At 48.0% G+C, this 27,068-nt stretch overlaps 1 long non-coding RNA gene across 1 annotated transcript; it reads left to right on the forward strand.

Moving 5' to 3' along the window:
- Window positions 1–7,880: 7,880 nt before the first annotated feature.
- LOC116596517 lies at window positions 7,881–16,664 on the forward strand. The gene is made up of 4 exons (XR_004288151.1): window positions 7,881–8,256; window positions 8,336–8,415; window positions 8,553–8,659; window positions 16,474–16,664. It is a non-coding gene; the product is annotated as an uncharacterized LOC116596517 (long non-coding RNA).
- Window positions 16,665–27,068: the final 10,404 nt, after the last annotated feature.

Below are 27,068 nucleotides of genomic sequence, written 5' to 3' on the forward strand. Positions count from 1 at the left end.
ACCTGAGCTGAAGGCAGAGGCTTTAACCCACTGAGCCACCCAGGCGTCGCCTACCCTGGCCCTGTCTTTGAGCCACTGGCTGCTCAGGAAGCCATTCTTGTGCTCACATAAATGCACAGCTCTCCTTCGGCACCAGTTCGGCACCTGTACCCTGGGGCTAATAATATGCCTCTGTCCTCCTGTCCACCTTCCCAGTGCAGTTCAGCACAAGTCCCTGCGTGCCTCGGCCCCTCGTGGCCACCCAGCCTACCTTCTCCCCTCCCTCACTGCCATAATTGACTCTTTGCCTTACCCCCCAGGAGTCCCTCCTCCTTCTCTGATGCCAAGCCCTCTCCTAAGTGCTTCAATCAAGCCATCTCCACTTGCTGTTCCCTTAGCCTTTGCCTGATTCCCACTCAGCCTACAAGTTTCCACTGGAGTGACACCTGCTCAAGAAGCCTTCTCTGGGGAATGCAAGCTGGTACAACCACTCTGGAAAATAGCATGGAGGTTCCTCAAAAAGTTAAAAATAGAGTTACCCTATGACCCAGCAATTGCACTACTGGGTATTTACCCTAAAGATAAAAACATAGTGATCCGAAGGGGCACGTGCACCTGAATGTTTATAGCAGCAATGTCCACAATAGCTAAACTATGGAAAGAACCTAGATGTCCATCAACAGATGAATGGATAAAGAAGATGTGGTATATATATATATATATATATATATATATACACACACACACACATCTATATGTATATATGTATACAGACATATATATGTATGATGTATACAGATGAATGGATAAAGAAGATATGGTGTATATATACATATATATACACACACACATACACACACACACACACACACACAATGGAATACTATGCAGCCATCAAAAGAAATGAAATCTTGCCATTTGCGACTACGTGGATGGAACTAAAGGGTATTATGCTTCGCGAAATAAGTCAATCAGAGAAAGACAATTATTTGATCTCCCTGATATGAGGAAGTCGAGAAGTAACATGGGGGATTTGGCGGGTAGGAAAAGAATAAATGAAACAAGATGGGATTGGGAGGGAGACAAATCATAAGAGACTCTTAATCTCAGGAAACAAACAGGGTTGCCGGGGGGAGGCGGGTAGGGAGAGGGTGGTTGGGTTATGGACACTGGGGAGGGTATGTGCTATGGTGAGTGCTGTGAAGTATGTAAACCCGGCCATTCACAGACTTGTACCCCTGGGGCTAATAATACATTATATGTTAATTAAAAAAAAAAAAAAAAGAAATCACCAGAAAAAAAAGAAGAAGAAGCTTTCTCACCCCCAGTCTTAATTAAGCACCCCTCCCCATGACACATTCATATAGTACAGGCTCCTGGTCCTGTGGGAAGTGGAGCAATATTACCATCTCCAGTTTATACAAGAGTTCTTTCAACTTTCTCTAAATGCTACCCATTTTTGTTTGCTTGTTTGTTTTTTCATGTTGATGGGTTAAGTCTTGGGTCATCCCCAAAGCTGAGGAGGGATATCAGCCCCTGGCTGAGGTTGCATTCACAATTCAGTTTTTGGAAAGACAGATAATAAAACTTCCTGCGGGGTGCTGACACGCAGCTAGGACAGCCTGCCGTGCTGCTAAAGTGTCTTCAGAGACATCTTGTTTCTCTGACTTAATCATAAATGACCCAAAGATGAGGGTCTTTGTCCCTTACAGCATGTCTCCCAAAGCCTGTAATGCAGATCTGGGCATAGTGAACACTCCTCTTTCCTTTTCCTGAAACTTACCACCCACACACTCATACACACACACCACTCTCCCTCTGTGGTCCATGGGGCAGGCGTAGTCCGCTGGTAACCACAACTTTGGTAGGACAACTCAAACCCCCTTTTATTTTTATTTTTTTTTTAAGATTTTATTTATTATTTGAGAGAGAGACAGTGAGAGAGAGCATGAGCGAGGAGAAGGTCAGAGGGAGAAGCAGACTCCCCATGGAGCTGGGAGCCCGAAGAGGGACTCGATCCCAGGACTCTGGGATCATGACCTGAGCCGAAGGCAGTCGTCCAACCAACTGAACCACCCAGGCGTCCCTCAAACCCCCTTTTAGAGAAACAGGCTTAACTATAATTGGAAGAACTTCTGGAAAGTCCTGGGTTCAAATGTTCGTCCACATACTTAAGAGGTGGGTGATGTTGGGTAAGCACCTTAACCTCAGTTTCCTCTTCATAAGATAGAAACCCAAAAATGCCTAATCACAGGGTCCATATAATAGTTAGATGATGAGAGCCGTGTAACTGTCATGTGAAAATACACGTAGTATGATCTCACTGTGTAAAATGAAAACCTTCTGTGTGTGTGCGTGAACACGTGGGAAAGAGTCTGACAGGACTTACCCACACTGATGGAGTGGTCATGTCTGGAGATGGTGGGCTGGAAGGACGGTCAAGTATTTTCCTTCTCTGTCATGGTCTTATACTTTCTTGTTTGAATTTTTCATGAGACCACGTTCACGTGTACTACTGGCTGCTGTAGATGAGGTGATTGTTGGGCAAATATTTACCTTCTCCTCCTCCACTTCCATGGAAGGGATGTACTTCTTGGGTTCTCATCTTTGACCTTGGCCATGTGACTGGCTTTGATCAGTGGGACATTAGTGGACAGGATATAAGCCAAGGCTGGACACGCACTGGGAAAATGAGGCTTGTCCCTTGTCCCATGGGTCACCTGCTAGTTCCCCAAAATGAGCAGCTTGTAAATTACCCTGAACCAGCCCCACTGCCTGGAGGTCCAGCAGAGATCAGGAAATTGGTACTATCTCCCTAGGAAATACACAGAGGCACGAACCACGTGTGAGTATATATTCTGTAGCAAAAACTGCCTGATACACTTGTATTATTTTTACTTTTTATTTATTTTATTTTAAAAAAGATTTTATTTAGGGGCGCTTGGGTGGGCTCAGTGGGTTATGCCTCTGCCTTCAGCTCAGGCTCAGGTCATGATCTCAGGGTCCTGGGATCGAGCCCCACATCGGGCTCTCTGCTCAGCAGGGAGCCTGCTTCCTCCTCTCTCTCTCTGCCTGCCTCTCTGTCTACTTGTGACCTCTGTCTGTCAAATACATAAATACAATTTTTTTTTTAAAAAGATTGTATTAAAAAAAAGTTTGTATTTATATATTTGACAGAGAGAAAGAGAGAAAACACAAGCAGGCAGAGCGGCAGGCAGAGGCAGAGGGCGAAGCAGGCTTCCCGCTCAGCCTGGAAGGTGAGCCTTCATCCCCTAAGCCTCGTTCAAGGGCTGCTTCAGAAGACACCAGGAGTCCTTCAGGCCCCTTGTTTGAATGGGTTGCCCATCTTCATGGTACTTTGCACCCACCACTTCTTCTGTCTTACAAAATATTGAGTTATTCGCATGCCTATCTTGCCCCCTCGCAGAATGTCTCTGCCTTTAAGGAGCTTACAGTCTAGTTGCACGAACATGACATAAATACAAAGGAATCTTCTCTTTTCTCATTTAGGCCCACTTCCTCTGAGCCTCTCACAGCCGCCGTGTTTTGGTAAGCGGGGCCAAAGATTCTAATGTTTAAGGTACTTATTTTGTGTCCACTGTGATTACCAAGGACGATTCAAAGTGGGGTCTATTATTATCCCCGTAGTGTGGTTGAAGAAACAAGAGCTGAAAAGGGACGATGATGCAAAGTCAGAGAGAGCTTGTGAGGGGGATTGGGCCAGCGTTGGGGTTCGGACTGGGGTCTGGATCCAAAGCTTCATCCTGGGTTCTGGTTGCAGACTCCCTTCTGCAATCAGAGACTTCCTCAAGCATTTAGTGAAGGGTTTTAGGTGAAATGAACAGACATAAGAAAGATTTTGTGATTGGTTATTACACATCAAGGGCTGGGTAGTACATCTGAGAGCTGGACACCTGCTGGGTTTGAGGGCAGCTCCCTCCACATTCACTGTCTGCATGGAAACAGGACCTTTTCCACTCATGGAGCTGACAAAGGCTCCAGGTGACTCAGCAGGAGCCCTGGTTTGTTGGCTTGTTTTTTTTCTTTCTTTCAAGACTTACTTATTTCAGAGAGAGAGAGAGAGAGACAGCAGGGGGAGGGGCAGAGGGAGAGAGAGAATCTCAAACAGGCTCCACACTCAGCACAGAGCCTGATCCAGGGATTGATCTCACGACCCTGAGATCACCACCCAGAAATCCCGTTTCTTCACCGAAGCTGAGCGCTCCCACAAGGCTGGTTGTCAGCCAGGAAGTAGGTCAGGGACAGGCTTAGGCATCAGGCAGTTGAGATTTGAGTTCTGACCCTGCTGTTCATTCCCTGTGCACCTTGAGGCAAGGCAATCCACATTTCTGGGCCTTAGACGGTGGGAACTGGTAAAATTGGGGCCAGCGTGGCCCACAGGCACTTTTCTTTGGATGGCACATGGTTTTATTTTGATTCATTTGAGGGTATTTGGCAACATTAAAACAATAATGTGTTTGTGTGGAAAGACATGTAATTGGCCAGACTGGATCTTGGTGCCATGAAGAGGGGACGATTTGGCAAATTTATTGCATATGAAATATGCACACACAGAAATTCTGCTTTTTGGAATTTGGTCCACAGATGCAATTGCACATGCAAAAAATAATAACTTTGGGGGTCACTCAGGTAGCCTTGTTTGTAATGCAACAGTTTTGAGAAACAGCCCAGTGCCTCCCAACAGGGGATGGTTTAGGTCAGATATGGATCATCTACACTGTGGAATATTATGCAGCTGGGAAAAAAAGCCAAGGGCACCACCTAAGTACTGCTATGGAAAGTTCTCTAGGATATACTGCTAAGTAAAAAAGCCACGTATAAACCTGTTCTCTTTTGTCTAAGGAAAGAAATACATGCGTATATGTTACTGTTTGCTTGTATAATCCTTTTTTAAAGATTCTATTTATTTATTTGAGAGAGAATGAGAGAGAGAGAGAGAGAGAGCACATGAGAGGGAGGAGGGCCAGAGGGAGAAGCAGACTCCCTGCTGAGGAGGGCACCTGATGTGGGACTCTATCCTGGGACTCCAAGATCATGACCTGAGCTGAAGTTAGTCACTTACTACACTGAGCCACCCAGGGACCCCTGCTTGTATAATTATAAAGAAAGCTTAAGTATTTAAGAAAAGCTGTCGGCTCAGTCGACTAAGGGTCTGCCTTCAGGTCATGATCATGGGGATCTGGGATCAAGTATGTGTCGGGCTCCCTGCTCAGCAGAAAGCCTGCTTCTCCCTTTCCCCACTGCTTTTGGTCTTTCCTGCTCTCTCTCTCTCTCTCTCTCTCAAATCTTTTAAAAAATTTTAAAAAATGTTTAAAAAAGTATACAAGAAAATCAATTAACTGTTACCTTTGGGAGTAGGAGATTGGAGTGGGAGGGAGAATTTTTCTGTTTACCTTTTCAAAATGTTTTGAGTTTTGAAAACACACACACACACACACACACACACCCCACGCTTAAAACGTCAGATGTTTTCAGATATAGATGATCCAGTAGCCCTGCCTGCAGGAGCCGGCTTCAAGCTGGGTGGTGAGGAGTTCCCAGATGGGCAGCAAGCTCTCTGGTTTGCCGCAGTCCTCACGACTCCTTGCTGTCCTCCTGAACCCAGCCCTGGAGTCTGTTGCCATCTATCCTTTTGCTCGCTGTAGCTTTTCTCAGGCAAGAGCTAAGAGAAAAGGGAAACCCCCGACACGGGGCTCGATCCCAGGACCCTGAGACCATGACCTGAGCCGAAAGCAGAGGCCCAACCCACTGAGCCACCCAGGTGCCCGTTTTGTTTTTTAAAATGTGGTAGGCTCTGTACCTGCTGATAGAGGCATAGATCGTTCCTAGCGTGAATAGAAGTTCCAGAACCAATTACCATCAATCCCGCTTGGCCTGTGTGCTGGTTCTGTGGCCTGTGGGATGGAAAGGCCACTCTGCTTCTCTCACAGACATTGCCTGTGCGGCCCCTCGAGTCTGTAACTCTGGACTAAGTGGTTTCACGTTCTCTCTTGCCTCCATGATTCCTGACATGCTTTGGCCCCTAACTTGCTGTGTGACCTTAGACAAACCACTCCCCCTCTCTGGGCCTCTACTTCTCCATCTGTTAAATGAGAAGCTTAAAGTGGGTTATCTCAGGGGCTCTTCAGCCCTTAGAATCTCCCAGCTGGTTTCTCCTTGAACAATTCTCCTGTCACTGTCTCCAGAGAGATGACGTGGGCTCGGGCAGGGGAGTGGGGAGCAGAGGGCCTTCCTTTCATGTTGGGGATGTGTGGGCTGCAGTGGGAGGTTCTCTTTTCTTGCATTTTTTTTTTTTTTTTTTTTTTTTAGCCAGAAAGTTATTTTAAACCGTAAGTGGGGAGCTGCTAAAAGCCACACGCCTCAGATCTCACGTGCTACAACCTGTTCTAAGGGGAGAGAGAGCAAGCAGAATTCTTAATGCTTACTGTTCTCCCCTCCCCCCCCAATCCCAAGGGAGGGGCGACTCCCTCCATTCATCTTTTGCTCTGCTGAGTCACAAAACTGAAAAACACTTGTCTTCTGGCCTTCCACGGAAAACCAGTGCCCCTCACTCTTGCACCTGCCAGGGGCTCCTGCGAACTCTCGTTCAAATGCAGATTCTGGTTCCGCAGGTCTGGGGTGGGGCTGAGGGCGATGGTTCTAGCAGTCTCCCCTGTGATGCCTGTTAGCCGAGAGGTCCTGGAGGACAGTTCCCTGGGCCTCTGTGAGCTCAGAAAAATCCAGCTGGAAAGTCACCTGGAAACCACTCAGCCATTTCTTTCTTCTCCTTTTGAATGTGCCCCGCTCCCTTATTTTAAATAATATTCTTCAAGCCTGTGATACAGGCATAAGGCAAAAAGAAAAAAAAAACAAATAAATCTCATGCTTCAAGAAGACATACACTGAAAAGTTAGTCACCTTCTATCCTGCCCCTCCCCCCCCATTATTCCAGTTCCCAGAGGCACCCTTGTTGCACGGTGTCATGTATCTACCCTCCTGAGAGATTCTGTGTACCATGATAATTGGTAGCCTAGCTCTTCTTTATTGACCAATGCTCGTGTCCTTGACACTGAGCAGAGCCCCTTCTGGATATTACCTAATTTAAGATTTCCAAGAAGCCCAGCAATGAGGACCTGATTTTACAGCTGAGGTCCTGGCCCTCTTTCAGGTTTTGACGCCTCTGTAGACCTGCCCCCTACTTCTGTGGCAGCTAAGACACCGTATCATGTTCTGAAACTTCTTCCCACCCCCTTACCAATTTATCTTGGAGGGAGCTCAATCACAGTCCATGGAGACCTGCCTTTTGACCAATAGCATAGAATTTCTTTGCAAGTATGGACTTTATTCATTGAAACGGAGACCTCTTTGGGGGATGGGAGAAGGATGAGTCATTCCATTCCTTTCGCTACAAACTGGTGGAACATGTAGGTCTGTACATATATCAGGCCACACATGTATGAGGATATTTGTAGGATAAACTCTTGGGCCTGGAACGGGCGTGTTAAAGGCCATGTTCCTTTAAATTTGGGTCATAGACGTCAATGTCAGTTGTGTTCGGAAACACCCAGAGCAACTGGCTCTCACGCCAGAGCCACACCTACACCGTTTTATAAGCTTTTGGCTTTTTCTGCAGCTGATTTTGAGCTGACTTACAAGAAGCAGAGTTGGATGAGGTCGCCCTTCCCTGCCTGCTGGTCAGAATCCCCAGCCGAGGTGTGTGGTTTGAGATCGTCTTCCATACCCAGTGACTGTGTTCTCTCGGTCAGGTCAACCTGCTCCGCTCTACAGCAGGTTTGTCATCAGGGATTTAGTGACTTAAAAATAAATGGCATTGGGTTGCACCCGGGAGCCGTGGGCAGCCTCAAGCCTCTATAACCTTTCCCCCAACCCCTCGGGGCCCACAGCTAAGAGACTAGGGGAAGCTGCACAGAATAATAAAGTTTGGCTTCTCAGTCCTCCAAAAGGCAGAGGGACCCTGGCACAAAGGTGAGGTTTAGAAGCTAAAGGTGGGGTTCAGCCCATGCTCTGCCACTGCCCCTCTATCTAAATGACCTCCCCTCACTCTAGAGTGATGGTAAGCCCCATACTCAGGTGCCCGGAGACCTGGGTCCACATCCTGCTTCCTCCTCGTCTGAGCTATGCTGCCTTAAGTTCGTGATGTAACCTTCTGTACCCCAGTTTTCCCATCTGAGAAACTAGGATAACGATAGATAGCATGGCTGTGAGAATCAGCAACCTTCATGTACGTCAAGATTTTGGAACAACATCTGGCACAAAGTAAGTACCCAATAAATATCAGCTGTTCTTTCTTTATTCGTATGATTTATTTACTTACTTGATTTTTTTTTTTGTCTAGAATGTCAACTCCAGGAGGGCGGAGACCTCAACTCCTTATTCCCGGAGATGTCCCGTGTCCCAGCACAGTGCCTGCACGTGGTAGGTCCTCTGTCACAGTCACTGGAGGAATGAGTGAATGGACACTTTACTTACCCTCCTTGAGCCTCAGTTTCCTTCTTTGCAAATGAGAGATTCTTACTTTGCTCTCTATGCTCATCTCTGTTTTCCTAATCTAGGACGATCATGTAACATTGCTTTTTGCAATTGGAAGAAAAAGTCATAAAAAATGGATAAGCCCTTATTTGTAACCGCTGAAACTTGGAAGCAACCAACACATCCTTGGGTAGGTGAGTGGATCGACAAAACTGTGGTACATCCAGATAATGGAATATTATTCTGCGCTAAGAAGAAATAAGTGACCAAGCTAGGACAGGACATGGTAGAATCCTTTTTTTGGTTCTAAATTAAAAAAATTTAGAAGATGCATTTGTGAGAGAGTGAGAGAGAGCAGGTGCAAGAGGGGTGTCAGAGGGACAGGGAGAAGCAGACTCCCCATTGAGCACTGAGTCTGGGACCCTGGGATCATGACCCGAGCTGAAGGCAGACGCTTAACCGACTGAGCCACACAGGTGTCCCGGGACACGGTGGAATTTTAAATGCCGGGCGCCTGGGTGGCTCAGTGAGTTAAGCCACTGCCTTCGGCTCAGATCATGATCTCAGGGTCCTGGGATCGAGTCCCTCGTCGGGCTCTCTGCTCAGCAGGGAGCCTGCTTCCTCCTCTCTCTCTGCCTGCCTCTCTGCCTACTTGTGATCTCTCTCTGTCAAATAAATAAATAAAATCTTAAAAAAAAAAAAAAAAGAACCTTAAAATGCCTATTACTGAGTGAAACAAGCCAGTCTGAAAAAGCTACATAAGCTATGATCCCAACTATATGACATTCTGGAAAAGGCAAAACTATGGTGACCATGAAAAAAGATCAGTGGTTGGGGGCACCTGGGTGGCTCAGTCAGTTAAGCGTCTGCCTTCAGCTCCGGTCATGATCCCGGGGTCCTGGGATGGAGCCCCACATCGGGCTCTCTGCTCAGCAGGGAGCCTGCTTCCTTCCTCTCTGCCTGCCTCTCTGCTACTTGTGCTCTTTCTCTCTGTCAAATAAATAAATAAAATCTTAAAAAAAAAAAAAGATCAGTGGTTGCTAAGGGTCTGGGGGAGGGAAGAAGGGATGAATAGGCGGAGAACAGGATTTTTAGGGCAGTGAAACTGTTCTGCATGATTCTGCAATGATAAAATATGTGCTATTACACATCTGTTCAAACCCCTAGAATATACAACACAGAATGAACCCTGATGTAAACTATGGGCTTAGTTAATAATGATATAACGATAGGACTCTAATGTTGGCTCTTAGTATGAACAAACAAGCCACGTTAATGCAAGATGTTGGTAATAGGGGGAAATTGGGGGGCAGTGAGCTCGTATAGGGAAATGCTCTGCACTTTCTCTTGATTTTTCTGGAGCCCTAAATTGGCTTTTTAAAAAGTCTATTAATTTTAAAAAGTATAGGCTCAGTTTGAAAACTTTGATTAATTGGCTTTCCTTTGGTTGTTTTGTTTTGTTTTAAAGATTTTATTTATTTATTTGACAGACAGAGATCACAAGCAGGCAGAGAGGCAGGCAGAGAGAGAGGAAGGGAAGCAGGCTCCCTGCTGAGCAGAAAGCCCGATGTGGGACTTGATCCCAGGACCCTGGGATCATGTCCTGAGCCGAAAGCAGAAGATTTAATGCACTGAGCCACCCAGCCACCCTGGTTGGTTTGGTTTTATAGCTATTTTACCATCAGAGGTTCTCATCCACACTGGATGAAATTTTTGGATGTGGTGCAGGGACACAGGCAACCAAAGTACTGAGCTCATTTGATGACTCTTCACCGTGTCGTTACATTTTTTGGACAACTGCACATGGATACAGTAGGGGACATTCCTTTTTTCTTTTGGCCTGGGCCAGGGCACATATCTGGAGTTCCCATCTCTTTTACAACAGATTTCTGGAGATCTTTGAGATTGCAAAGAGCATACTTTTTGAAGCCCACTCCTTGGATGTGCTCGTGAGCGCTGATGACATGTTCTCTGGTCATCGTCTCCTCGAGGGTAGAGTGGCCCTCCTGTTCCCATCCTTCTTTGCGGGAGCCTTTCTGCCTGGCCCGTATTGGAAAGGAAAAGCACATGGATTGTTGATGAACTGGCTACCAAAATCTACCCCAGTTCTGCTCACCCCCAATGTGTAGGCTCTGCCTCCGTTACATCCTCTATAAAATGGGGTTACAGAGCGTCTACCGCCTCCAATTGCTGTGAGCTATAAATGAAATAATATGCAAAGTGCTTAGGAGAAAGTCTGGTACATAGTACATGCTCAATTAAAGTAAGCCATTATTAGTATTCATTTGTAGTAAAGAGAAGGAAGAAGAAGAGGAGAGGAGGAGGAGGAGGATATCAGTTCGTATTCCTCTTGCTTAAATTTATCAGGGCAGGGACGCCTGGGTGGCTCAGTTGGTTAAGCGGCTGCCTTCGGCTCAGGTCATGATCCCAGCGTTCTGGGATCGAGTCCCACATCGGGCTCCTTGCTCGGCAGGGAGCCTGCTTCTCCCTCTGCCTCTAGCCTGCCACTCTGTCTGCCTGTGCTTGTGCTCTGTATCTCTCTCTCTAACAAATAAATAAAATCTTAAAAAAAAAAAATTATCAGGGCAGAATCAGAAGTCTTTAATAAGGGCATATTTTGTTTTTATTTTTTTACTTTCTATAAGCTTTGAGATGGAGGGTGGGAAGGAGGTTATTGTCTAAAGACCCCTCGAGCAAGACACACAGTCCACTGTAGACTTTCTTCCTTTTCTGCTGGGAACCCCAGAAAACCGAGGTTTGAAGTCAAGTGGTGAGACAACACTGGGGGTGTTCAGACCTTGTTGTGGTCCCCCCCCCCCCCCCAATTAAGGGAACATGTCTGCAGAATGCTGGGTTTAGGAGCTGAGAAACTGGAGGTCAAAGAGACAGCGTGTCCCATGATCAGAAACCCCAGAGCTGTGTTTTCAAGGAAATCTCCCCCCAGGAAACTCTAGTAAAGCTGTTCTTGAAGTCAGAGGCCCCTTGCCTGTCATCTTGTCCAGGTTTTGCAAAGTCCACCAGCTACAGGGCCCTGGAAGGGAAGGTTCAGGACTGGAGCAAACTGGGGAGCTCTGGCTTCTCCACCACCAGGGGTGGTGCCACCTTCAGATGGCAGTGACCACCAAGGACCAGAGCCCCAGGTGGCCGGACACTCTCGATTTTAAATCTTGTGTGGCACAGACAAGACATGTCCGAGGTCAGATATGGTTCTGGGTGCTTCTGAAGTCCAACTCTTCACTGGGAAAGATGGGAAACTGAGGCCCAAGCAGGTAGAGTGAATTGTTCAAGGTCCCCCAAGCCAGTAATAGAACTCCATTTCTGTCAACCTCGTTTCACTGCTGTGCTGTTCTGAGACCAAAGTGGGGGGTCACTGAGAGTCTGTGATGGCTTCTCTTGGGTCACAGAGGCCTGCCCCAGACCCTTAATGTACAGAGGGGGCTGGATGGGGCTGTAGGGCTGCTGGAGGTGCAGTCAAGCCCCATCCTTCTTGTTGGAAAATGAGACCTCCTCTCTGGGTCCCAGCGAAGGGGCAGAGGCACCTTTATCATTGAAAAAAAATTTTTTTTAATTGTGGAAAAATACACCTAACATACAGTTTATCATCATAACCATTTTTAAGCATTCGGTTTAGTGGTGTTAAGTAACTTCACACTGTTGTGCAAACATCCCCACTGCCCATCTCCAGAACTCTTTTCGTCTGGCAGGACCAGAACCCTGTCCCCACTAAACAACAACCCCCCAGTGCCCCCTCTGCCCAGCTCCTGGTGCCCCCACTCTACTTTTTGTCTTCATGAATTCGACTACTCTAGGGACCTCACAGAAGTGGAGTCATAGGATATTTGCCCTCATGTGATAGGTTTGTTCCCCTTGGCATGGAGTCTTCAAGATTCATCCATGTCATAGCCTGGGTCAGAATTCCCTTCCCTTTTAAGGATGAATAATGTGGGGTTGTATGAATAGACCATATTTTGCTGATTGATTTACCCATTGATGAACACCTGGGTTGCTTCAGCCTTTTGACTGATGTGAATAATGCTGCTGTAAACATGGGTGTGTAAATATCTGCTTGAGTCCCTGTATTTATTCTTTTAGTGAAGATTTTGTTTATTAATTTGAGAGAGAGAGAGCGCGAGTGTTTGTTCACAGTGAGGGGGAGGGGCAGAGAGCGGGGGAGAAAGAGTTTTAAGCCAACTCCGCACTGAGCCAGGAGCCCCACGTGGGGCTCGATCCCAGGACTCTGAGATCATGACCTGACCTGAAACCAAGAATTGGATGCTTAATCAAACGCACCACCCTAAGTGCCCCTGAGTCCCTGCTTTTAATTCTTTGGGGTATATACTCGGAAGAGGAACTGCTGGATCATATGGTAATTCTATTTTTAACTTTTTTGAGGAACCACCATACTTTTTTTCAGAGACTGCCTCATTTTGCATTCCACCAGCAAAGCACAAGGGTTCCGATTTCTCCACATCCTCACTGACACTTGCTATATTCTGTTATCTTGATAGTAGTCGTCCTAATGGGCGTTTGGTGAGGAAGGGCATTTCACTTTCTGTCTGGGAGGTCTTCCTGAAGGGCAGTTCCAGAACAATCATGCGGGTCTTCCAGGAGGCATCTCATGGAGTGCCAGGAGGTGGTTCGGTGACCAAATTCGTGCTAAACCAAGGTTGTGCTAAACCAAGGTTGGCAGAACACCCGCGCTGGTTTTATTGTTGTAGTTGTTTTGATTTGGCAGGCCTTTTAAATTTTACAACAATCACCAGCTTTTCTAAGAACCTCTTTATTTCCGTAAAACCTAAGTGCTTTTGTGTGGTAAAACTGTAAGTAAAATACTTAGTACAGTGCATAGCATACAGTAGGTGCTGGATAAATGCTACCCAGAGGCAGGGGTTGGGGAGGGGATGAAATGGATGAAGGGGGTCCAAAAGTATAGCATTCCGTAGAGAAAATAAATCCTGCAGATGTGATGGACAACATGGTCTCTATGGCTGCGTATTTGGAAGGCGCTAAGAGAGTAGGTCTTCAAAGTATCAGGAGAAAAAGATTTGTAACTATGTGTGGTGATGGATGTTAACTAGGCTTCTGGTGGTGGTCATTTTGCAACATTTACAAATATTGAATCACTATATTGCATGCCAGAAACTAGTATCACGTTAAATGTTAAGTATATCTCAGTTAAAAAAAAAAATAAATAAATAAAAGACAAGACTTGGGCTCTCTATAGCAAGAAAGATCACCCCAAGGAGGGGTTTTGGAGGTTTGCTGACAATTTGGTGGGGGGAGTTGGGACCTCCCAGGGTGCCCCAGAGGCTGTCCCTGCTGCTTGGCTGGTTTGGGCTGTCCCCATTCTGGACCCTGTCTGTCACCTCCCAGCACCAGGAGTTAGGCAAGGCGAGACAGCTCTGGCTTCTGGGAGCCTGTCCCCCAGGACAGGGCTGATAAGCGCCCCACGCCAGATCAGGCCTGTGTTCTCTGCCCTTCTATCTAGTAGGCAGGCAGTTTCACTCCTGGAGGATTCCTCTGCTCTGTTTTCTCTCCCCCTCTGTCTCTGTCTCTGTTTCTATCTGTGTTTCTCTTCTCAACCTTAATTCCCACTTCTGTTGCTGGGGGCAGGGGAGATGCAAATTCTGCTGCTGCTGGGAGGCTCCCAGAGAGTGTGAACTTGAGAAGAGGAGGTGACGGTCCGCCCTGTGTGTGAGAAAGGCGGTGGGCACTGAATTACTTTGTGGGAAATCAGGGATGAGAAGGGCAAGCTAGAGACGCACCCTTGGAGTCCAACCGGTCGCTTCCAGAGTCGGGCTGAGGAGGTAATGGGGTATGAGCAAAGCCGAAAGGGGTCATGGAAGAGGGAGCCTTGGTTCTGAAGGAGACCTGAGTTTTAAGGCCCAGCTCTGCCACCAACCACAGGATTGAATCTGTGTGCCTCAAGGTTGGCCGTCAACCCTCTCTGACCTCAGAGCTCCCGCCCGTCCCCCTGATCTGCCCACCTTACTGGCCTTTCCTTTCTGTTCTGCCAGGAATAAACTTGTTCCTACCACAGGGCCTTTGCATTTGCCATCCTTTGGTCTGGAACCCTCTTCTGTCTGGCTCTGAACATGGCTGGTTGCACCTCGAGCTACAGGTCCCCTTCTAAGTCACCTCCCTTGGGGCTCTTCTTTGACCACCCTAAATTAGTCTTGCCAGATCCTTTGTTTATTTCATCCATAGCACTTGGTATTCTCTGAAATTATCTTGTTCATGATATTCTTTTGTTTTTTTTAAGATTGCTAAAAACATTTTTTAAAAGGTTTTATTTATTTATTTGACAGACAGAGATCACAAGTGGGAAAAGAGGCAGACAGAGAGAGAGAGGGAAGCAGGCTCCCTGCCAAGCAGGGAGCCCGATGTGGGGTTCGATCCCAGGACCCTAAGATCATGACCTGAGCTGAAGGCACAGGCTTAACCCACTGAGCCAGGCAGGTGCCCCCCCCCTTTTTTTTTTTTTTAAGATTTTTAAAAAATTTATTTGAGAGAGAGAGAGAGACCATGAGCAGAGGGAAGGGGAGAAGCAGGCTCCCCACTGAGCAGGTGACCCTTAGACCATGACCTGAGCCGAAGGCAGATGCTTAACCAACTGAGCTCCCCAGGTGCCCCCATGGCATTATTTTCTATGTGGCCTGCTCCCCACCACTTTCCTGGTCCACTATAACATGAATCTGCTGACTGGAGGATAAACCCTCTCTAGCCTCTGACGACCTATTTCACTATTCTGGGCCTGGATTTTGAGGAAAAGTAACAAAGAGCCCAGACTTCTCTAACCCTTGCTCAGCACCAGTTGTGAAAACTTAAGAAAATTAGGGGAATGTTTTGAAAAGCACAAACAAGAAGTCGCATGTTGAGAGCAGAGAGACCTGTCTGGGGGAGAGCTTGTCGTTTAACACGCTGAATTTGCTTTGCAAAGTGTTACTCCTCACAACCAACCCCCAAGCAGTCTCACCTTCTTCCCCTTGGGGAAGTAACAACTTCTTAAGGAGATAAGAATATTGATTTTATTTACTCTCATCTGCACCTGTGAGTGGGATGTTTCATGATTTGTTGTGCTCTTCAGCCAAGTCTTGAAAACTGGATCTCTAGCAGGAACCTGCTGTGTGACCTTGGGCAGGGCTCCTCCCTTCTCTGGGCCCTACATTTTTTATCCCTTGAATGAGAGAATGGAAATGTTTGAACCTTGGGCTTTCCCAGTGCTGACACTTAGGATAACACAGACTCGCCAGGAGGGAGAAGAGACCGCATTGACCCAAAGTGTCCTTGGCATGGGCCTTGTCCAATGTGTCCATTAGTAAACCTGATTGTCCCTGCTCTCCTCAAAGCACTTTCCCATCCATTAGCTGGGAGGGAGGTGGGGCTGCAGGCTGCTGTCTTTATTCCAATTTGGCAGAGAAAAAAAGGGGGAGAGAAACAAATCCTTGCCTATCCATCCAAACTCAATTCCTACCGTTCTTGGCCCCTGGTTGTGCCCTCAGGGCCTTTGCACAGGCCACTCATCTTCAACCTGGAATATTCTTTCCCCAGCTACCCTCATTTTATTAGTTCTGAGCTCAGCTATCTCCAGGAGGCCTTCTCTGTTCACCTTGTTTAAAATAAGAGCCCTCCAAAAGAATAAATAAAATAGGGCACCTGGGTGGCTCGGTGGGTTAGGCCGCTGCCTTCGGCTCAGGTCATGATCTCAGGGTCCTGGGATCGAGTCCCGCATTGGGCTCTCTGCTCAGCAGGGAGCCTGCTTCCCTCTCTCTCAGTCTCTGCCTGCCTCTCTGCCTACTTGTAATCTCTGTCAAATAAATAAATAAATAAAATCTTTAAAAAAAAAAAAGAATAAATAAAATAAATCAAATAAAATAACATAACAGCCCTCCCACACCTATTACTCTCCATGCCCTTATTCTATTTTATTTTTCTTCATGCTATTTCTCAAAACTTGACTTTAGAGGATGTCTCTGTTTTTTAATTGTCTGTCTCCTCCCCTAGAATGTCAGCTCTGCAAGCTGGGGCTTTCTGTCTGTCTTGTTCGGAGCTGTCTTTCCCTGTCCTCACCGGAACAGTGTGAAAAGGTGGAATTGAATTAATCTCCTGGGGACACAGAAGTGGAAGTGACCTTGAAAGAGAAATTTCATCTGTCCCCCTGCCGCCATGCTGGACTTGGTGGCCTGTGTGGATGTCTATTCTTGGAGAACCTCTTAGCAGAAACCAAGATTCTTTCTGTCTTTAAGAAAATAAAGTGGTTTAAATCATGACCAAGATCTGCATCCTTTCTTTGCAGGGCCCTACCTACCCTGCTTTCTTACAGAGCTACAGAGAAACAGGAAAAAAGACAAGATAATTACGTTACGTGCTGCTGATGAATGATATGGGCAAACTGTTAAAAAGAGAGATTTGATTCCTTCTTGCATGGGACTCAGGGTTTCCGTGCTCCTTTCTAGAGTGCTGGGTGACAATAAGCGTGACGATCGTATTCACTTGATGATCTTTACAAAGCTTAGTATTATGTGCAAGGCTTATGTGCAGGCCTTTCAGTCCTTCATCACCAAGCCTCAAAACTGCCCTGAAAGGTGGGGGTTGCTGTGAAGATGCTCCTTTTACAGGTGAGGGAAGAGGCACAAAACCAAGGGGCCAGGATGCCCAAGTAAGTGACACATGAAACCCCCCCCCTTCAAGGGATGAAAGTTTCTGAGCTGGAGTTCTAGAGTCAGACTGCCTGCCTCAGCCAGGGGCTCGAGGATGTGGGGTGAATTAATTAGCTGCCCTGTACCTCAGTCTCCTCATCTGGAAAATGGGGCTAAGGCTACTGACACTGGGGTCAATAAGGATTCACTGAGTTTAGTCTGTGATGTGCTTAGAATAGAGATGGGCACAAGGTCAGTGCTCAGTGTTTGTTAGTTATTTGTATTGTCATTTCCTTGTGCCCTTTTTTTCTCACAACCAAATACCTGGTGGGCTTCCTGGAGGAGAAGTTCTGCTGGTCAGCCAGCAAGCAGCTGAGGTCCAAAACCTAGAGTCAGGCTTGGATCTCCTCTTCTGGCAGGAAACCACCCTCCCCAACCCACCCCCTACCCGGCCTCCCGCAGGGCAGTGATAACCTCCTGCAGCCTTTCCCACCCTCCCCCAACCACCACACTTCTGCCAGCCCCACACACAGGTCATGTGCCTGTCCCTCTGCCCGAGTGTGACTCAGCCTGGCAGCTGGACCAGATGGTGGGAGAGTTGGAGATTAGCACTGCCCGGGGTTGCTCAGAGCAGCTGCCTAACTGCAAAGGTCAAGGTCTTGGGTTTCCCTCTTGCACAGTGCCCTGGGAGGTACAGTCGAGACCCGCAGAGGCCAGGCTGGGGGATGGCTCACCTCTGCTCGCCACCAGGCCTCATGTTGTAATTAGTCTTTACACGTGTACACTTGACAGTTTGTGAAGTGTGTCCCCACCATTTGAGTCCCCGCAGCAGCCAGTGTTGTTTTGATCATCCCCATGAAATGGGGCTCATCGAAGCTGAATATCTCGCCCTAGGTCCCGAGGCGAGCAGAACAGGGATCCGACTGAGGTTTACAGGGTTTCAGCCCAGGGTGCTGGCTGTTGGTGTCCTCAGCGCTGTCTGCTAGTGTGTCTGTGTGTGTGTAAGGGCACACGCGAGGGTGCGCACACCTATTCGGTGTGCCGAGAGGGATTCGCCCCACCCTGGGACGTGCCGCTCAGCTTTTCTGATGGTCTGATCTTGTGTGTGAGCATTCCAAGAATGTGGTGGGTCCCTCTGCTTGTGCATCATTATACTTCGAATTCTAAATTTAATGTTTGGACAGGTATTCTATTCATAGAGTTCAAAATCCGTACGCGTACAGTAAGATGACACCCTTTCTCCCTGGATCCCTCCGCTCCGTTCCCCTCTTCGGAGGCACTCTCCACTCACTCTCTCCTGCCAGGCCAGTCCATGCTTCTGCAAGTCCGTATGAACGTTAATACCCACCCCTCCCCCAAGCCCACTCTGTACAAACGGTTGCACTCTCCACTCACTGTTCCGCTCCTTGCTCTTTTGGGTTTTTCTTTTGTTTGTTTAATAATAAGTCCAGAGGATCCTGCCATACCAGCACATACACAGCTGCTTTGATACTTTTCATGACTGTGTAATGTTCCCCAGGAGGGAATTTCCCGAGGGACAGGCCCCCTACTGAGGAGCATTTAGGTGATCCCTAAGGACAGACTATGGTACAAAGGATCATTCTGTATGTGCATCACTGGGTGCATATAGTGGGGGCAGTGGAGTACCTCGCTACTGAGAATGTTCCAGACTAGCAGCTGGGCATCAAGTGGCAGCCTCGCCAGAGCTGCAATGTCATGTGTCCCACCCAGACTTGCTGGGTCAGGACATGCATTTTAAGAAAGTGCCCGGGGCATTTGTATTTTGCACGTGCTGGTCTGGAAGACAGATTTCCCGAAGTGTAATTGCTGGGTCAAGAGATAGGTACATTAATAATTTTGACAGGTACAACCACATTCACATCTGCAGAGCTTGATTCAATACATATTCTCACCTGTAATGCATAAGCCTTTTTGGTAAAATCTTGAAAAAAATCCCTATCCAGTGCCACAAACTATGGAGAGTAGGATTCAATGGGCCTGGGGTGGGCCTGTATTTGCATTTCATATGCTCCCTGCTTTATTCTGGTTCAATCACTTTTTTTTTTTTTTTTTTTTTAAAGATTTTATTCACTTATTTGACAGAGATCACAAGTAGGCAGAGAGAGAGAGGAGGAAGCAGGCTCCCCACCAAGCAGAGAGCCTGACGTGGGACTCGATCCCAAGACCCTGAGATCATGACCTGAGCCGAAGGCAGAGGCTTAACCCACTGAGCCACCCAGGCGCCCCTGGTTCAATCACTTTTGAGAACAGTTCGTTTAAATACATTGCTATTTCTATCTTTTTTTTTTTTTTTTAAGATTTTATTTATTTATTTGACAGAGAGAGATCACAAGTAGGCAGAGAGTCAGGCAGAGAGTGGGGCGGGGGAAGCAGGTTCCCCGCTGAGCAGAGAGCCCGATGTGGGGCTCGATCCCAGGACCCTGAGATCATGACCTGAGCTGAAGGCAATGGCTTAATCCACTGAGCCACCCAGGCGCCCCTATTTCTATCTTTTTAAAAAAAGTTTTATTTATTCATTTGAGAGAGAGAGAGAGAGAGAGAGAGAGAAAGAGTATGTGCTCAAGTCGGGGAGAGGCAGAGGGCTAGGGAGAAGCTAACTCCTTACTGATCAGGGAGCTTGATGCGGGGCTCGATCTTGGAACCCTGGGATCATAACCTGAGCTGAAGGCAGACACTTAACCATCTGAGCCATCCAGGTTCCCCTCCAGCTCACCATGGCTTTATTGATCTTTAAGTCTCCATTGCAGGACGGCAAACTCAGGGGCCCCCAGGAGCCAGACTGTACTTGTGACTACAGTGGCCTGAGTTAGGTTTACATGACATCAAAGTAAAAAGAAAATTAGAAAAAGTGCGAACCAGGCAAAACACATGTGACTTGAAATCAGTTGTCTGGTCCGTGAGTCTGTGACCTTGGGTGCCCTCGTGATGATTTTTTTTTTTTTTTTAATCTGTTTGGGTTAAATAATTTCATATTGCCTGGTGAGAATTCAAGGACCCCTCTTTCACGCAGTGTTGGGGATCTCAGGGATCATGGCTCCCACTGGGCCCAGGGCATGGAAGGGGTGGTCCAGGTTCCCGAAGAAAAGTTGAATCTGTGTTTAGTGACTGTTAGACGGCGTGCTCACTGTGTGGGGATGGGAGCCTGCACAAGACAACCCAGGTCCTCATGGAGAAGGAGAGGATAGCCCCTCGTCAGCGAGGGGACTGTGAACGAGCAAAGGAGTTGCTCCTGCTTCTAGCATGGGTCCCAAAACCAGGGACGGTTTCAGAGAGGAGCTAAGGCTGAGAAAGTCGTTGGTGGTTTCTGGTTTTTGTACCTCTCAAAAAGGCATTCAGACTGGGGTCGGCGAACGTTTCCTGTCAAGGCCAGATAGCAAATATTTCAGACTTTACAGGACTCCCGGCCTCTGTCGCAACCACACTGCTGGGCCGGTCCCATAGCAGCCACGGACAACAGGTCAACCGGTGGGTGTGGCTGTGTGCCAGTACGACCTGACTGATGGACGCTCAAATGGGAATTTTATGGAATTTTCACGTGTCATGAAGTTCTTTCGACTCCCCTGCCACCTCCGCCTCCCCGGCCACTAAAAATGGAAAAACCATTAGTAGCTATAGCAGGCTATGTGGAAACCAGGTGGTGGGCTGGATCTGGCTGGGGGGATGGGGGGAGTTTGCCGACCCCTGATTTAGAAGATTAGGAGGAGTTTGCCAGGCAGATGGGAGAAGGGCATTCCAGGCACTGAGGGTGGCAGGTGCAGGGACAGGGAGGTGGCAGGGGTTGGGGGGAAAGATTTAACAGAGAAATTGTGTGTGTGTGGGGGGGTGCCTGCAGACTTCGGCTCAGGTCATGATCCTGGAGTTCCAGGATGGAGTCCTGCATCAGACTCCCTGCTCAGCAGGGAGTCTGCTTCTCTTTCTGACCCTCTCCCCTCGCGCGCACACGCTCTCTCTCTCTCTCTCTCTCTCTCTCAAATAAATAAATAAATAAATAATCCTTAAAAAACAAAATCGAAACCAAAAAAAAAAAAAAAAAAAAAAACCAGAGAAATTGGGATCAGAATGCCAGGCTTCTGGTTCACAGGTGGTACTGTCACCTGTCCAGCTGGACAACTATGTCAACAGCACTGGGGTGAGGGTAGGGGTGGCGCCTCCTTTTCTAGCTCCTGCCCAGTGTTGCCATGTTCTTCTGATGGCCCAAGAGAAGCTGGACGCATGCTCATTGCACAAATGCACTCAGGGGCCCGCTGTGTGCCAGGCCTGTGGCAGGCACTGGAGAGTCTAGGTGGGGGGCCGGTGGGGGGGAGGTCAAAGCAGCCTAAAGACACTGCTTGAAACGGATGTGGGATAGATGTGAACAAAGCAGATATACATGCAGCATGTGTGGCGGTGATAAAGGCTCTGGGCGAAACGGAAGGCAGGACAGGAGGTAGAAGTGTCAGAAGCTATGCAAACTCTTAGGTTGGGGGGGTACCGGGGAACCTCAGTGAGATGGGAACATTTGGGTAAAGGTTGGAAAGATTTCCGGGATGAGCTGCGGGGTATACTTTCCCCAGGAGAAGAGCAGTCCAGGCAGAAGGAGAGCGAGTGCAGGGGTCCTGAGGAATGAGACAGCCTGGCATGTTCTAGGAACAGTAAGGGGCCTGTGTGGCTCAAGGAGAGGGCATGGGGGGGTGGGTTAGAAAAACTGAGGGCAGAGAGATAATGTGGACAGACTGAGTAGGACTTTGTAGACCATTGTGAGGAGTTTTGCTCTGAGTAGGTGGGAGCCATGGAGGGTTCTGAGCAGAGGAGGGAGATAATCTGACTTAGGTCCTCACGAGACTGCTCTGGCTGCATGTGGAGAATGGAAGGTAGGCGAAGGACAGGGGAGGTGGGCTCCCCTGGGACTCTGGATATTTGCATTATGAAGGTGGAGCCACAGAATTTGCTGATGTGTAGGTTGTGGGGTGTGAGAAAGTGAGATCTTACTGTGTGAAAGCTCCCTATATGTCACTGGCGGCAACCAAGTCAAATTTGAAGTCTTCTCCCTGTGGGCCATGAAAACCTTTCGTAGGCTGCCTGTTTGCAGCCTCTCTCGAGCCAGTCCTGCCTCCCGTGTTTTAACTTTTTCATTATGACTTTACCTTTTTCTTGTTCCTCTGTCCTTTTCCCCAGTAGTCTGGAATCCACCGTGAACGAAGGGCGGGGACTGTGCCTTGCATTTCTTGGTATCTCGTAAAGACATGAGTGAGTGTGGGGTGGGCGGGCGAGGGGCCTTTTCCCTTCCCACAGTTAACCGTTCCGTAGACTTTTGTAAAACATCTAACTGTGGCTTGACCGTTCAGAGAGTCAGGCCCTGCGTATCCCAGCTCTGGCTCCCTTCCTCTCGGACTCTGTGGTCATGGCTCTTGGAAAAAAATTTCTCCCTAAACCTGCTTGGATCTGTGATCCTTAAAAAAAAGAAAAGAAAAGAACACCCCCCCACCCCACCCCCACCCCCCGCCAATTTCAGGTCCAGTCCAGTCTGGCCAGATTCTCTAGAGAGCGCTTGGCCATCCTGACCAACTCCTCCGCCCCGGGGCTTAGGCCCCGCCCCTGTCCTCCCGCAGCTGGCTTCCCTCCCAAAGGTTCCCTGCCATAAGTCTCCTCCTAGTCTTCCCTGTCCTCACTTCTGGGGCTCTCCTTCTGCTCAGCGAATGGCTCTTGCTTCTGGAAACTCTGTTCTCCGTTGGTCCTCTGAAGCAGCTCCTTTCTGGGTCTCCTCCCCCTCAGACCTCCTGCTCCTGCCCCATCTCTCCTTTTTCTAAAATACACGCCTTGGGTCAGCTGATGGAAAAGCCAAAGCCTGGGGCCCGGGGAGGTCAAGAAAATCACGGAAGTGAGCTGAGTGTGTTCTTCAGACACAAACACACTTGGGTTGTTAACTAAGAATAGTGGATGATACTAACTGAATATTTAGCAACAGACCATCCCTGCTCTAAACATTTTGCATATGTGTTAATTCTCCTAACAACCGGTTGAGGTGGTTACTATCGTTGTTCCCGCTTTCCAGTTGGGGAAACTGAGGCACAGAGAGGTTGGGTAATTAGCTTGAGGTCATACAGCTTTTCAGTGGCCGAGCCAAAATTTGAACCCAAGTTGTCTGACTCCCCGGTGTCTGGACATAACCACGCTGCTATAACTTCGATGGTACCTTCCCCGCCCCCACCCTCCTTTTGCCAAACCATTGAAATTCTATCTGTTTACATCAATCCCCCCAACCCCACCCTGTGCCATGTCTTAAGTGGACAATGTATCCATCTCCTTGCTGTATCTGGTGGTAGAAATCCTGTCCCTTTGGCTGATTTTATTAAAATTTACAATGTGCACACCCTCTGACCAAATCATTCCCTTCTCCTATTGTGGAGAAAGACAAGGGGGACAAAGGGGTGTCCAAGGGGGGGCAAGCACAGGATGTTCACGGCAGCCATGCTCCTAATAATAAAAAATTGGAAGGAACCTAACTGTCCATCCGTAGGGGAATGAAAAAGAATTTGTGCATATTCTGTTTACAGAACACTATGCAGCAGGCTAAAGAAGGCAGCAGAGCTCTAAGTGTTGACATGGAAAGATCTATGACAGGTTACAGAGGGGGAAAAAAACAAGTTGCAGAACAATACAAACACTATTCTTGCCTTCCACAGAAATTTATGGACCATTGCTCTATGCCCGACACTGTCCTAGGCATTGGGAATACAGCAGTGAACAAAATGCACTCCTCATGCTAGCTGAGCTAATGTCTTTCCTAGGGGGACGGTGAAGGCAGGGAATAAATGCTGCGTCGGGCACAAGTACAGTTGAGAAATATATAATGGGGAATGTTTTCCCGTTCTTGTAAAAAGCATCACTACAAAATAATACTCTGTGTGTACTATGGGTATATATTTATGTAGATGGAAGCACAGGAAAAGGTCTGCAAGGAAGCACCCTGAGCAGCTGACCATGTTATTTTGGGCTGGGGGGATGGTGGATGCCAGATGGGGACCCATATGTTACCAGTGTAACGGAAAGTCCCTGATAATAAGCAGGTGGGGTTATAAAATGGTACGACCGCCTTGGAAAACTGCTGGCGATTTCCGATCAAAGTTAAACATGTGACTTGGTGGGGCGCCTCGGTGGCTCAGACGGTTAAGTATCTGCCTTCAGCTCAGGTCATGATCTCAGGGTCCTGGGATCGAGTCCCACATTTGTCTGTCAGGACCTGCTTCTCCCTTCACCCTCTACCTGCTGCTCCCACCACTTGTTCTCTCTCTCTCTGTCTGATAAATAAAATCTTTAAAAAAAAAACAAAACTTAAACATGTGACTCAGCAATCCCCCTTCTAAGGTGTTTGCTGAAGAATAAAGAATGCCTGTGCCCACACACAGATTTGTCTGATGATGTTTATAATGGCTTCATGCATAACAGCCCCAAAGTGGAGTCCCGGGGTGACTGGGTGAAGGCCTATCCTTCCACGCACTAGAGCACTACTCAGCAATGAAAAAGCAAGGAACTACTGGCACGGCACATAGATGACTCGAAAAGCATCTTGCTGAGTGAAAGAGACCAGGCACAAGAGAACACATACCGTCTGATTCCAATTCTATGACAGGCAAATGAAATCTCTGAATCTCCAGGGCTAGGAACAGAAGGATGATTGCCTGGCGGCGGCGGTTAAGGGGATGTTGTGGGTTGACGGGAAGGCGACCTGAGGGACTTTTGGGGGATGATAGAAAGATTCCAGAGCTTGATTAGAGGGGTAAACACATGAGGTGGGCATTTGTCAAAATTCAGTGAGTCATACGTTCCAGATCTGTGCATTTCACTCTACATATTTCCTGCCTTAATAATAATAAAATAACCACCAGCGCTTGGGGAGGATGCCTCTGACGTGTTAGGAATGCTTATTTCTAAATGGTGGAAATATAGGTGATTTTCATTTTCTCCTATAAGCTCATCTGGGTTTTTCCAAGGTTTTAGCAACGCATATATTCTTTTAGTGATCAGGAAAAAAGAATTTTTTTTTAAATGACACAGCTTGTGCATTGATTCAAAAAAACAAAAAACAAAAAACAGCAGGGGCGCTTGGATGGCTCAGTAGGTTAAGTGTCTGCCCTCATCTCAGGTCATGATCCCAGGGTCCTGCTCAGCAGGGAGCCTGCTTCTTCCTTCCCTCCGCCTGCTGCTCCCCTTGCTCCTGCTCTCTCTCTCTCTCTGTCAAATAAATAATAAATAAAATCTTAAAAAAAAAAAAAAAGAACATAGGCTTCTTTTGAGCAACTTTTGTTTAGTCATTTTGAGGGTTTTTTGTTTATTTTTTTCAGAGAAGGAAAGGAAGAGGGAAGAAGGCGCGGAAAGGAATCCTGTCATTCTGTTTTGTTTTATTTTATTTTACTTTCAACAAATATTAACTGGGAAGCAGCAGTCTTTAGGGCTGAGTCCTATGGAAAATGACAACCATTCCAGGCAACAGAATCTGCAACCAATAAGCCTACGATTGTGCTGAGCTCCTGAGCAATCCTCTCAGCCCTTTCAGAGTGCTTGAAAAAGGCCCCCTCCTTTCTGAAGCCTTCCCGGATTTCTCCCTCAAACTTCTGCCTTGGTATGCGGAACTCCTCTTACCTCCACCCTGCCCCGGAGGACAGGGTGCTTTCCTTTTCACTGACTCCCCAGAGCCTAACACTGTGCAGGAGGTGAGTTCTCTGCCCAGGCTCTGTGCACTTAGTTTTTTAAGAAAACCCCAATGCAGGGGCTTGGGTAGGTCCCTAGTTTTTACACTTTCACCCTACACTGAACACATCCCGGCTAGATGAGGAACCGAGAGGGTGACCTCCCAGCCTCTGAGAGGAGAGAACAGAGACTTAGGGGATTCCCAGAGGCTTTGTAGAAACTCTTGCCTCCTCTTGAAAGGTCAAGCTGGCCATCTCTGGCCGGCCTTCTCCCCTTTTCGGGTTTTCCTGGTCTGGAAAGAGACACGTGCTTTGGTGGGGGCTGTGACCTGCTGCAGGCAGAAATGTCACGCGCACATCTGGCTCCCCTCCGGCCCCTCTGGCGGGCCCGGGAGCTCAGGCGCCCCAGCCTCGGGGCTGGGCGAGAGTGTGTTTGGCGGCGCGAGGGCTGGCGGGGAAGCAACTGGGCCACTCGCATTGTTTTCTGTCTCGGGCAACACAATAGAAGTTTTGCAGAGCCTCAGGGAGCGTCTACAAAGTGCCCTCCTCCAAGAGCGAGGCGCTGGGCCCCGGCGTGTGGGCTTTTGGTCTTTGGTTCCAGGCGAAGGTGTGGAGCGGCCGGGCACGAGCAGGGTCAGAGACAGTTGTGACAGGGTCGGGCTTTGCTTTTCACGAGGGGTGGTGGTCGGGCGAGACGCACAAGATGCCAGGCTGCAGGATAAGGGGGCGGGGTGGGGGTGGGGAGCACCTCCATTCATAAAGTGGTTAGGGAGGCCAGGAGGAGCTTCGAACCAGAGCCCGCGTGGAAGTCCCGCCGAAGAAAGGAATCAGACGCCTTAGATGGGATACTGTTCACACCACCAGCAAGACCTTTGTTTTCTATCTGGAAATCGTGTTCCAGATTCAGGCCATTCTCCATCCGCAGCGCCGCCAAGTCAGGACCAAGCCAGGCCCCTCCCCGCCACGTTCCCCGCCCCCCTCACTCCCCGCCTCCCCCGCCCCCATACAGCCTGGCCTCTGTTTCCTAGAATTCTGGCTCTCTTTCACTTGCTGTGTGACCCTGGGCAAGTCAGCACTGTGCCTCACGTCTATAAAATTGTAATGATTATGGTGGCACCATACTCGTTGTCATTGTTATGAGGATTTAATGAGAAATAGATCCTTGTATTTTTTTTAAGATTATTTTATTCTTATTTGACAGAGAGAGAGAGAGGTCACAAGTAGGCAGAGAGGCAGGCAGAGAGAGAGAGGGAAGCAGACTCCCTGCCAAGCA

The sequence above is a fragment of the Mustela erminea genome, chromosome 7 (assembly GCF_009829155.1).
Source record: "Mustela erminea isolate mMusErm1 chromosome 7, mMusErm1.Pri, whole genome shotgun sequence".
In the NCBI taxonomy this organism is placed as follows: Eukaryota; Metazoa; Chordata; class Mammalia; order Carnivora; family Mustelidae; genus Mustela; species Mustela erminea.